Genomic DNA, 9,934 nt, shown 5'->3' with positions numbered 1-9,934 from the left:
GATTATGGAGAATGAACCTTTTGCAGAATTAAACTTTATCTCTCCGTGAAAATCAGATTTGAACTGAGACTACATGACAGCACACTTGATGTTTATGACGGTCTTATCCATACTCTCTTACAGCACTCCACAGCACACAGAACTCACTGCACACAACAGAATTGCATTTATGCCTCCCCCGTGCAAGAGGGCAGCCCAAGGGATCAATATGGCGGGACCATGCTCAGTGTACCTCAGTCATGGAGGAGGGTGGGGGAGAGCACTGGTTAATTACGTGGAATATAATACGTATATATGTGGAATATAAAACAAAAACACTAACAAAATAAAAAAACTAATTTCTACTGCTTGGTCATACCTTTTAAAATACTCTTACCATCAGACATGCACAGCAAAAAAATATTTTCAGTTAATTCCCTCAATTTCTACCATGGCAGCTATTTGTTCACATCATCTAAATACTAATGACAGTCAAAAATTATTCTTCTTCTTCTTCTTCTTCTTCTTCTTCTTCTTCTTCTTCTTCACAGGTAAATGATAATCTCTACAGGCTGGTGGTAATACTCAGCAGATGCATCTGGTCGGGTGTCATCAATGCACTCCAAGAAGCTAATTGCTCGTGTTTATGTGATTTGCTGTGTCTTAGAGATGAAGTGAAAATACAGCCAGTGCTGCGCCGCATGAGAAAAGAAAAGGACAAAAATATGTGTAAAAAGCTGTATAATTACCCTGCATAATTAGAGACAAATTGGAACTAACTAATGTGTCAAAATGCAGGAATGTAAGGGTAGGAGGGAGGCCCAACAACATGGAGGAGGACAAAGAACAAAAGGCAGCTTTTTTCCCCCTTCATACTCATTATAATTAATATACTGTTGCACTGATATCTTATTAGCTGTTATATTTTGTGTTGGTATTTGTTTTATTACAATATGACACTCTATATTTTGTGTTGGTATTTGTTTTATTACAATATGACACTCCTACAGGGATTTTTTAATTTTCAAAGTATGAATTGAAGACTTAAAGGAGCTCAAAGAGTCGTGGCACGGAGTTGAGAGAAACAATCAGGGCCCTTAACCCAACCTTCTTCTCGTCAAACTGTTGGGATGAGGTCACCTCAAGATACAGTATATTTCAACAGCAGCACTTTTCGGTCCTTGAATCTAGAGAGGCGCTGCCACACTCACAAAGATGTCATTGCTGTTGTAGTGGAGCGCTGCTCCTTTAAGGGAAAGTCTGACGCTGCGGCACACGTCACCACGCCGCTCGTAGAGGCTTATGGGAAGTCTCTTCATAAACACTGCCAGTGGCTAGTATTCGGTAAGCCTGCAAAGTTCCCCTTTGCGCGTTTCATCGCCACCGGCGAATCCTGCGGTTGCTTCTCCCCTCGCCGTCGAGAGGAGTGCGGTGTCCAGTTCACATCTCCTAGATCTGAACTGGACACCGCACTCCTCTCGACGGCGAGGGGAGAAGCAACCACAGCATTCGCCGGTGGCGATGAAACGCGCAAAGGGGAACTTTGCAGGCTTACCGAATACTAGCCACTGGCAGTGTTTATGAAGAGACTTCCCATAAGCCTCTACGAGCGGCGTGGTGACGTGTGCCGCAGCGTCAGACTTTCCCTTAAAGGAGCAGCGCTCCACTACAATCTACCCCCCACATGTTGAATCGTCGGCCCGACGATGCAGGTACGCTTTCCCCCCCCACTCCCGGATCCAAAATTCCATCAAGAGTTTGAAGTCGCCCCACCAGGCAGCCGATGGGGATTAGAGTGTTGTCCCGCGTTAGACCGGAAAGTCCGGCGTGGGGGCACCTCGTTGCTGCTAGTGCCACGACCGGGTGGCTGAGCGGCCGAACTGCCGGGGGAAGCCTGCGAAGTCCGACGCTGCCCTTCGTTTCCTCCTGAGGTGCCACCCTGGGGTGCATGGGGCTCTGCTGGGACACCCAAGTCAGCATCGCCCACCTGCTCCCCAAGAAGGATATCTTCTTCGCTCGATAGCTCCCCTGAGTCGACAGGGGTAGGTTCGCCTGGTCGGCCCGACCCCGGGGGGGTGTCGGGGGCCAGGGGGCCCACCACTCCTTTCAGCATGCTGCGGTGAACGTGCTTCAGCTTCGTTGGATCGTTGACGGGGGCGATCGTGTACACGGCTCCGGTCTCCGAAGGGGTACGCACCACCATGTGTACCTGGGAGTTCCACACATCTTGGATTTTATTTCGACCTCGCACGCCGAGGTTGCGTACATATACCCGTTGCCCTACTTCTAAAACAGCAGTCTTCACCCGTGCATCGTGTCTGTCCTTGCGATATTCCGCCGCTGCGGCCAAACGCTCCCGAGCCATCAAATGCCACTTGAAGCCGGGCCTGATGCTCCTGTATCCAGTCGCACACTCGACCATGGACCGGTGGCCGAACTCGGCCCAGGAGGAAGTCTACAGGTAGTGTGCTCTTGGCCGAACATAAGGAAGTGTGGCGATTCTCCTGTCGCTTGATGCGGGGTGGTGTTATAACAGAAGGTTACGTGCGGCAGGCAAGTTGCCCAGTCGCGCTTCCGAGAGGCCGGTAGGGTACGCAGGAGGTTGTGTAGAGTGCGGTTAAATCGCTCACATTGGCCGTTCCCAGCCGGGTGATACGGGGTGGTTCGGGACTTCTGGACCCCGTACAGCCCGCAAAGCTGCTGAATCAGGGTGCCCTCGAAACAGCGCCCCTGGTCGGAGTGGAGCCGACCAGGAATTCCGAACCGGTAGAACCATTCCACAAGCAAGACCTGGGCGGCCGTCGAGGCCCGCTGATCCCGGGTGGGGACGGCGATGGAATACTTGCTGAAGACGTCCGTGATGACTAAAACGTTCTCCACCCCCCCCGACGTGGGGCTCCAAAAGCGTGAAATCCACAGCTACCACTTCGTTGGGCCGAGATGCCAGTAGGTGGCCCATATGCGCGGCGGCTAGAGGAGGCTCCCCTTTGGACTCTTGGCACCTAAGGCACTTTTCACAGCCATCGGCGCACCTCCGCAAACATGCGGGGCCAGTAACACCGTTGCCCAACCAACTCCAGTGTTCGATTAATCCCCTGGTGGCCATGGTGCTCGTGGAGCTGGTTTAGGACCTCTGATTGCAGGGCAGCCGGCAAAAACCAGCTGGAGGCACTCATCACGGCCACTGGGGTGTAGCACTCTCCGGTAAAGGGACTCCATCGTTCTCCACAAACCGTTTCCACTGCCGCAACAGGATCAAGGCCAAGGGTGACAGAGCTTCCCGTTCCTCACGAGTAGGCCGCCGACGCGCCTTCCAGAAGGCCAGAATCGGCTGGATAACAGGGTCTGCTTCTTGCAGAGGCGCACAGGTCCGGCAAAGGGTGGGAGGGCAGCACCGAAACAACCAACTGAGAGGCGGTGATGCTACCCCCCGGGACAGCGGCCGGTTGCAGCTGACCACCGGGGTCGCTTGCTTGCAGAGTGCGCAGAACCGGCAAAGCGTGGGGGAACAACCCCGAGACACTGGACTGAGAGGCTGTGCCGCCATCTTCCCTGAGCCGCTACCTGTTGCAGCAATCTAGGGGACCGCTGTACCCGGAACCAGGTCACTCACGTCTTCTTGGTCTGGCTGATTCTGCCGCGACAGGCCGTCCGCATTACCGTTAGATTTACCTGAGCGGTACTTTAATTCAAAATCAAATGATGCAAGCTGTGCGGCCCACCGGTGTTCGACCGCCCCGAGTTTGGAAGTAGTGAGGTGACTCAGGGGGTTATTATCAGTGTACACGACACACTTCTGGCCAAGAGATATTCGCGAAACTTCTCGGTGACGGCCCATTTTAGGGCGAGGAACTCGAGCTTCATAGAACTGTAATTGTTTCATATTCCGCTCTGTAGGTCTTAAAGTTCTACTGGCGTATGCCACCGGTCGGACTTTGCCGTCCACCTCCTGCGAGAGGACCGCGCCCAGTCCGCAATGGCTGGCGTCGACCTCAAGAATAAATGGGCGGCTAAAGTCTGCGTACGCCAGTACCGGCGCCGACACGAGCCTCCCTTGAGTTCCTCAAAACTTCTTTCGCAATCCTCTGACCATGCATCAAGAAAACTGCTGCCCCGAGGGCCGACGGGAACGGCTCCCGTTCAAGGTGGCCACCAATCGATGCAACGGCGCGGCCAGCTTTGCGAATCCTTCGACGAATCGTCGATAATAGCTGGCGAAGCCTAGGAATGATCGGAGCTCCGACACATTGGCAGGTCGCCGCCATGTGGCCACTGCCTCCACCTTGCCAGGGTCGGTAGAGACACCGTGCTGAGAGATCACATGTCCCAAGTACTGAACCTCCGGCTTAAAGAACGCGCACTTCCCTAATTTAGCCTTCAGCCCCTCCGACTGCAACCGGGTCAAGACCATCTCCAGGCGCTGTAGATGTTGCGCCACGGTGGATGAGAAGATCACGATGTCGTCAAGATACAGTAGAACGGAATGACACTGTTGGTCGCCGAACATACGTTGCATCAATCGTTGAAATGTACCTGGTGCATTGCACAGGCCAAAAGGCATTCTGTTCCATTCGAACAACCCGAAGGGGGTACAGAATGCCGTTTTGGCCCGATCACCTTCTGTCACGGGGACTTGGTTGTACCCACTGGCTAAGTCCATCGTAGAAAACCAGCGGGCACCTGCCAACATGTCCAATGTCTCCTCGATCCGAGGAAGCGGAAAGGCGTCCTTCCGAGTTCGGGCATTTAACAGGCGATAGTCGACACAGAGTCGCAAGCTCCCATCCTTCTTCCGGACCAGAACAATGGGAGAAGCGAATGGACTACTGCTTTCTCTGATGACCTTCGCCTGGAGGAGCTGGTTGATATGGGTTTTTACGGCCTCGTAGTCGGAGGGGGCAATGCGCCTGTAACGCTGCCGGACCGGTGTCGGATCCAACAGTGGGATGTCGTGCGAGATTAGGGAAGTGCAACCCAAGTCGCCCTCATGGGCGGAGAAGACCGAAGAGTACCTCAGAAGCAGGGCCCGGACCTCAGCCTGTTCCTCGGCAGGCAGGGGTAACAAGTCCACTGCGCGGATTTGTGTCTCCAAAGGCGACGGGGCAGGCGCCTGAGGGTCAGTAATGGCGGCCACGGAACGGACCTCCACCACGTCCCGTGGCAAGCTGATGATCGACACAGCATTCACCTGTCCGAGTCTAGTACGAGGGTACAGCAGGACGTCCGTACAACCGACGTTAACTACAGGGATCTGCACCAAGCCACGGGTCACCTGCACCAAGGCAGGGGACACCAGCAACCCCCCGGGCAACCCCCGGTCCGTCGGCTCAAAGAGGGTTCCAAGCCCTGAATGTTGCTCAGGGCAGGTGGCAGGAATCAACTTCATGGTCCCCCCCGGAACCCGCCATGGCGCACGGCCCCGGACATTCACCACGCCGCTGGTCTCGGGGGTGGGCCGGATTTCAGCCTGATGACAGTGTTGCAGCGCTTTCAGCACCGGTCGAGGGGCAGTTGACACTGATGGGAGATCGAAAAGCGTGGGACCGTGCCGCCCAAAAAGTTCCTTATAACACTTGCCGATAACATTCATACCAAGAACCCCAGGGACCACGGAAGCCGTGCCCCCTGGGGGGTCGCGAACGACCAGAACACCGCAATCAGGCATACTCTTCCCGCAAAGCTCAATATTCAGCTCCAAGTAGCCCAAGTAAGGAATCTCTAGGCCGTTGGCCGCTCGGAGCTGCAGCCAGTGACATGAGCGTAACCGCTCCTGCCCCATAGATTCGAAGTTGGCAGCAAAGAAACTTTCAGTGACGGTGGACACCATAGACCCAGTGTCAATGAGACAGGGGACCTGAACCCCGCCCATCCGGACGAGCAGATGTGGACAGTTAGAAAGTAACGCCTCGGCGGCATTGGCAGGGGCAAGGGCATTACGTGAGCCAAGAGAGGCCCCCCCCGGACTGTGACTCCTCAGTCCGGTGGGCGTCAGTTTCCCGAGGGCTGGTTCGGTTGGAGGGGCCCATTCTCCGAAAACCCGGAGCCTCTACGGGAGGGTGCTTGTGGGGGCCCCACCACTCGTTCTCCGTCACAATCCGCAGCAATATGGCCTGTCGCACGACAGCGCCAGCAGACAAGGGGTCCCTCCCGAGGAGACCGACCTCGCCTCCGTGGCTCCCCCTGTGTGGCCGCACCCCGAGAAAAATGCTGCAACTGAGCCTGTTGATTTTGCACCATTTCCATGAGCTTCGCCATGTCGGCCTGCAACTTCTCCATATCAGATCTGGTCGGCGCCCCACCACGGGGATCCATGCTTACGGCGCAAGAGGTACCAGGGACCCCAAGGGAGCGATCGAGTGAAGACAAGGAAAAGCTACGCGGCCGCTGCATTTCGGCGGCGCCCTCCCGTTCCCAACGCATGGCTTCCTTACGCACCGCGATCAAAGTGGCTAACGGCGTGGTCCGAATGAAACTCTTCAAGTGACGACGCAAGGCGCCCTCGTTAACATGCTCCACAAACTGATCACGCAGAAGAACGTCAGCGTTAAGAATTCCCTCAGGCGCATTTCGTCTAACCTTATCAATAAGGGTCATTAATGCGATTGAAAACTCTAGCAGTGTCTCTCCCTCTTGCTGTTTTCTCGAAAAGAACGCCTCCTGCAAGGCCACGTATGACTGTGGGCACCCGTAAAGCTCCTGTAAAATTTCTAAGATTTTCTCTGGGTTTTCTTTTTCTTCTCTCGGCCTATAGCGGATCTCATCCCGTGCCTCGCCATCCAAGTGATCGTAAAGAAAATAGGCTCTCTCGGCAGCAGAAAAATGGCGCGCCCGCATACATGCCTCCGCCTCCTCCTTCCACGCCTCGATACTTATGCCCCCATTTCCCCTAAACAATGGGCACTTCTTTTCCCTTGGGACAAAGACCAAACGTTCTGTAGCGGGCCCTGCCGGGGCGCTACCATTTACTGTGCTCGTACTTGTGGCCCGCTGGGCGAGGGAGGCCTTTAAGCGCTCATTCTCGGCTCTTACCTCAGCCAACTCATCCCTAACCTCTTGTGCGTCCCGCGACATGCTGCGGAAACCGATCAAGACAAATTTGGAAAATGCAAAAACTCACAGGGATGGCTGGTCCAAATCCCGAGAGAGGGGCGGTCTCCCAACCTCGGCTGCTGCTCCGCTTCTACAGGAAAAACACAAACTCACAGCGCTTATTCAGTGGTGCTCTCACTTTCAACCAACCACATACATACACTCATTCAACCATTGACCATATGACAAATTTCTATTACAAAGAGTGACAAAACAAAAACCTAAAAAAATGAAACCAGTGTCTCTGCTCCTATGCCAATCCTGCCCGACTATAAGCCAAAATGTAGTGGGCGAGACCGTTACAGGAAGTAGTTCGACTACGCCACCCCCGGGGGTGGAGCCCCAGTGCAGTCCCCTAGGTATCCCCACACACACTCACACGCACCAACGTACACACACGCACACACACTGTGGAATGGCTCACCACCAGCTCACACCGAGCCGAGCGCCCACACACACACACACACACACAAACGTCCAATTTCCCGAGGCCGGAGCAGCAGCCGAGATACGGGTTCCCGGCTTCCAGAGGCACCCACTTGCTTGCAGAGTGCGCAGAACCGGCAAAGCGTGGGGGAACAACCCCGAGACACTGGACTGAGAGGCGGTGCCGCCATCCCCCTGAGCCGCTACCTGTTGCAGCAATCTAGGGACCGCTGTACCCGGAACCAGGTCACTCACGTCTTCTTGGTCTGGCTGATTCTGCCGCGACAGGCCGTCCGCATTACCGTTAGATTTACCCGAGCGGTACTTTAATTCAAAATCAAATGATGCAAGCTGTGCGGCCCACCGGTGTTCGAGCGCTGCTCCTTTAAGGGAAAGTCTGACGCTGCGGCACACGTCACCACGCCGCTCGTAGAGGCTTATGGGAAGTCTCTTCATAAACACTGCCAGTGGCTAGTATTCGGTAAGCCTGCAAAGTTCCCCTTTGCGCGTTTCATCGCCACCGGCGAATGCTGTGGTTGCTTCTCCCCTCGCCGTCGAGAGGAGTGCGGTGTCCAGTTCAGATCTAGGAGATGTGGACCATTTCTTGTCCTCGTGAGTATGTGGACCATTTCTTGTCGCTGTTTATGTGCTAGCCAGCGGCTAGTGGCTAACTTCGCGTCTGCTGTTCTATAGGTTGTGATTCCAACTTGGCGTCTCTTACTTGGCTAGAGTGATCTCTTGCTTCTCCACTGGCAAGGACTTCGGTGGACAATACCAACGGTTACCTTGCGCCTTTCCCGTCTCCTGCACGCCGGTATGTATTATAGTGGGTTAGCTTGTGCCTTTACCCAGCCCTGACTGTTTGTTTTCGTACCATGGTTGCTAACGACGGCCATTATTATGGTTTCAGCGTGTGGTCGCTACCGGCGCCTCGGCCGTGTACCTCTGTATTGGCACTCCGACTGTGAGAATCGCGCATCGGTGCACCCTCATCTCCGGGTAAGGTAACCTCTCGGCAGCAGAATCGTGTGATAGTGGGTGTCCTGCTAGCTTGGCTAACGCTCTCCTCCTCCCTCGCAGGTTGTATCCGTGTGGCCGTGGTCAGACACACCACGCGTTTAGGTGCACGAGCGGCGACTTTTAGCCCCGGTTGTGTGGTGCCTCTGGAAGCCGGGAACCCGTATTTCGGCTGCTGCTCCGGCCTCGGGAAATTGGACATTCGTGCGTGTGTGTGCGTTGGCGCGCTTTAGTTCAGTGTGTGTGTGTGTGTGTGTGTGTGTATGCGTGTGGGCGCTCGGCTCGGTGTGAGCTAGTGTGTGAGCCATTCCACAGTGTGTGTGTGCGTGTGTGTGTGTGAGTGACGAGTGAGTGTGGGGATACCTAGGGGACTGCACTGAGCTGAGCCTCTGGGGTTGGTTTACCTCATGTTTTGATTTTCGTTTACTTTCGTTTGCTGTGCCTAATTTCCTTTTTTTTATTATTTCATCCAATTATCTAATTTCTTATTTAACTGCATGTATTTACTGGATTTTGATTTATTTTGCATGGTTTGCTGATTTCTTGTTGTTTCTGTTTGCCGTGAATTATTTCTGTTTGTTGTGAACTATTTCTTTACTTTTTCTTTTGTTAATCCTGAGGTGTGCCATTCGCCCTATTGTGTTAGCCGTGCCAGCCCCTAGTGGCAAAGTCTGCCAACCTGAGTGTGGGTTCTAAGGCCTTAGGCCTACCAGGTGTGTTGTCTATTGTGAATTAGTGAACATACTTTGGGGCCGGTGTTTACAGATCCGCGGGTGTGGTGGCAGCACACCCACCCCTGCACTTTACTGTTACCGTGAACATACTTTGGGGCAAGTGTTTATCTATCTGCGGGTGATTGCGACAGCACACCCACCCCACTGCACTTTGTGAATTGTGAGTACCTTTTTATATTTTATTACAAAGAGTGAGAGAAATATATTTTTATAACGCAAAGAATAATAAAGATTTGAATTATTAATTGTCACCACTGTCTCTGCCTCCATTGTGCACGAACCTGTGTTTGCCTGGTAATCTATTGTGCGGGTACATTGTGTGTTGGTCCGGGGTATCTGTAAATACCCCTAATTCATTTCCTCCGGGGGCTCCACCCCCGGGGGTGGCGTAGTCGAACTACTTCCTGTAACGGTCTCGCCCACTACACTGTACGTAAATACAAGTACATAACCAGTCATCACCAGGGGGGACCTTCAGCTAGGGGCTGTAGAATATTGCCGTGTGTGTGTGTGTGTGTGTGTGTGTGTGTGTGTGTGTGTGTGTGTGTGTGTGTGTGTGTGTGTGTGTGTGTGTGTGTGTGTGTGTCAGAGAGAGAGAGAGAGATACTGACAGATGGGCAGAAATAGTACATAAGATCACAGACAGACATTTAACTTTTAGACTTTTATTGAACCATCCATGGTCCAAA

The 9,934-nt window shown here is 53.6% G+C and overlaps 1 long non-coding RNA gene across 1 annotated transcript; it reads left to right on the top strand.

Moving 5' to 3' along the window:
• Positions 1 to 7,895: 7,895 nt before the first annotated feature.
• Positions 7,896 to 9,496, top strand: LOC134452075 (uncharacterized). The gene is made up of 2 exons (XR_010035353.1): positions 7,896 to 8,106; positions 8,188 to 9,496. It is a non-coding gene; the product is annotated as an uncharacterized LOC134452075 (long non-coding RNA).
• The last annotated feature ends 438 nt before the right edge of the window (positions 9,497 to 9,934 follow it).

The sequence above is a fragment of the Engraulis encrasicolus genome, chromosome 7 (assembly GCF_034702125.1).
Source record: "Engraulis encrasicolus isolate BLACKSEA-1 chromosome 7, IST_EnEncr_1.0, whole genome shotgun sequence".
Taxonomy (NCBI): Eukaryota; Metazoa; Chordata; class Actinopteri; order Clupeiformes; family Engraulidae; genus Engraulis; species Engraulis encrasicolus.
Note: the sequence above shows the minus strand (reverse complement) of the source record. Positions and strands in the feature narration are given on the sequence as shown.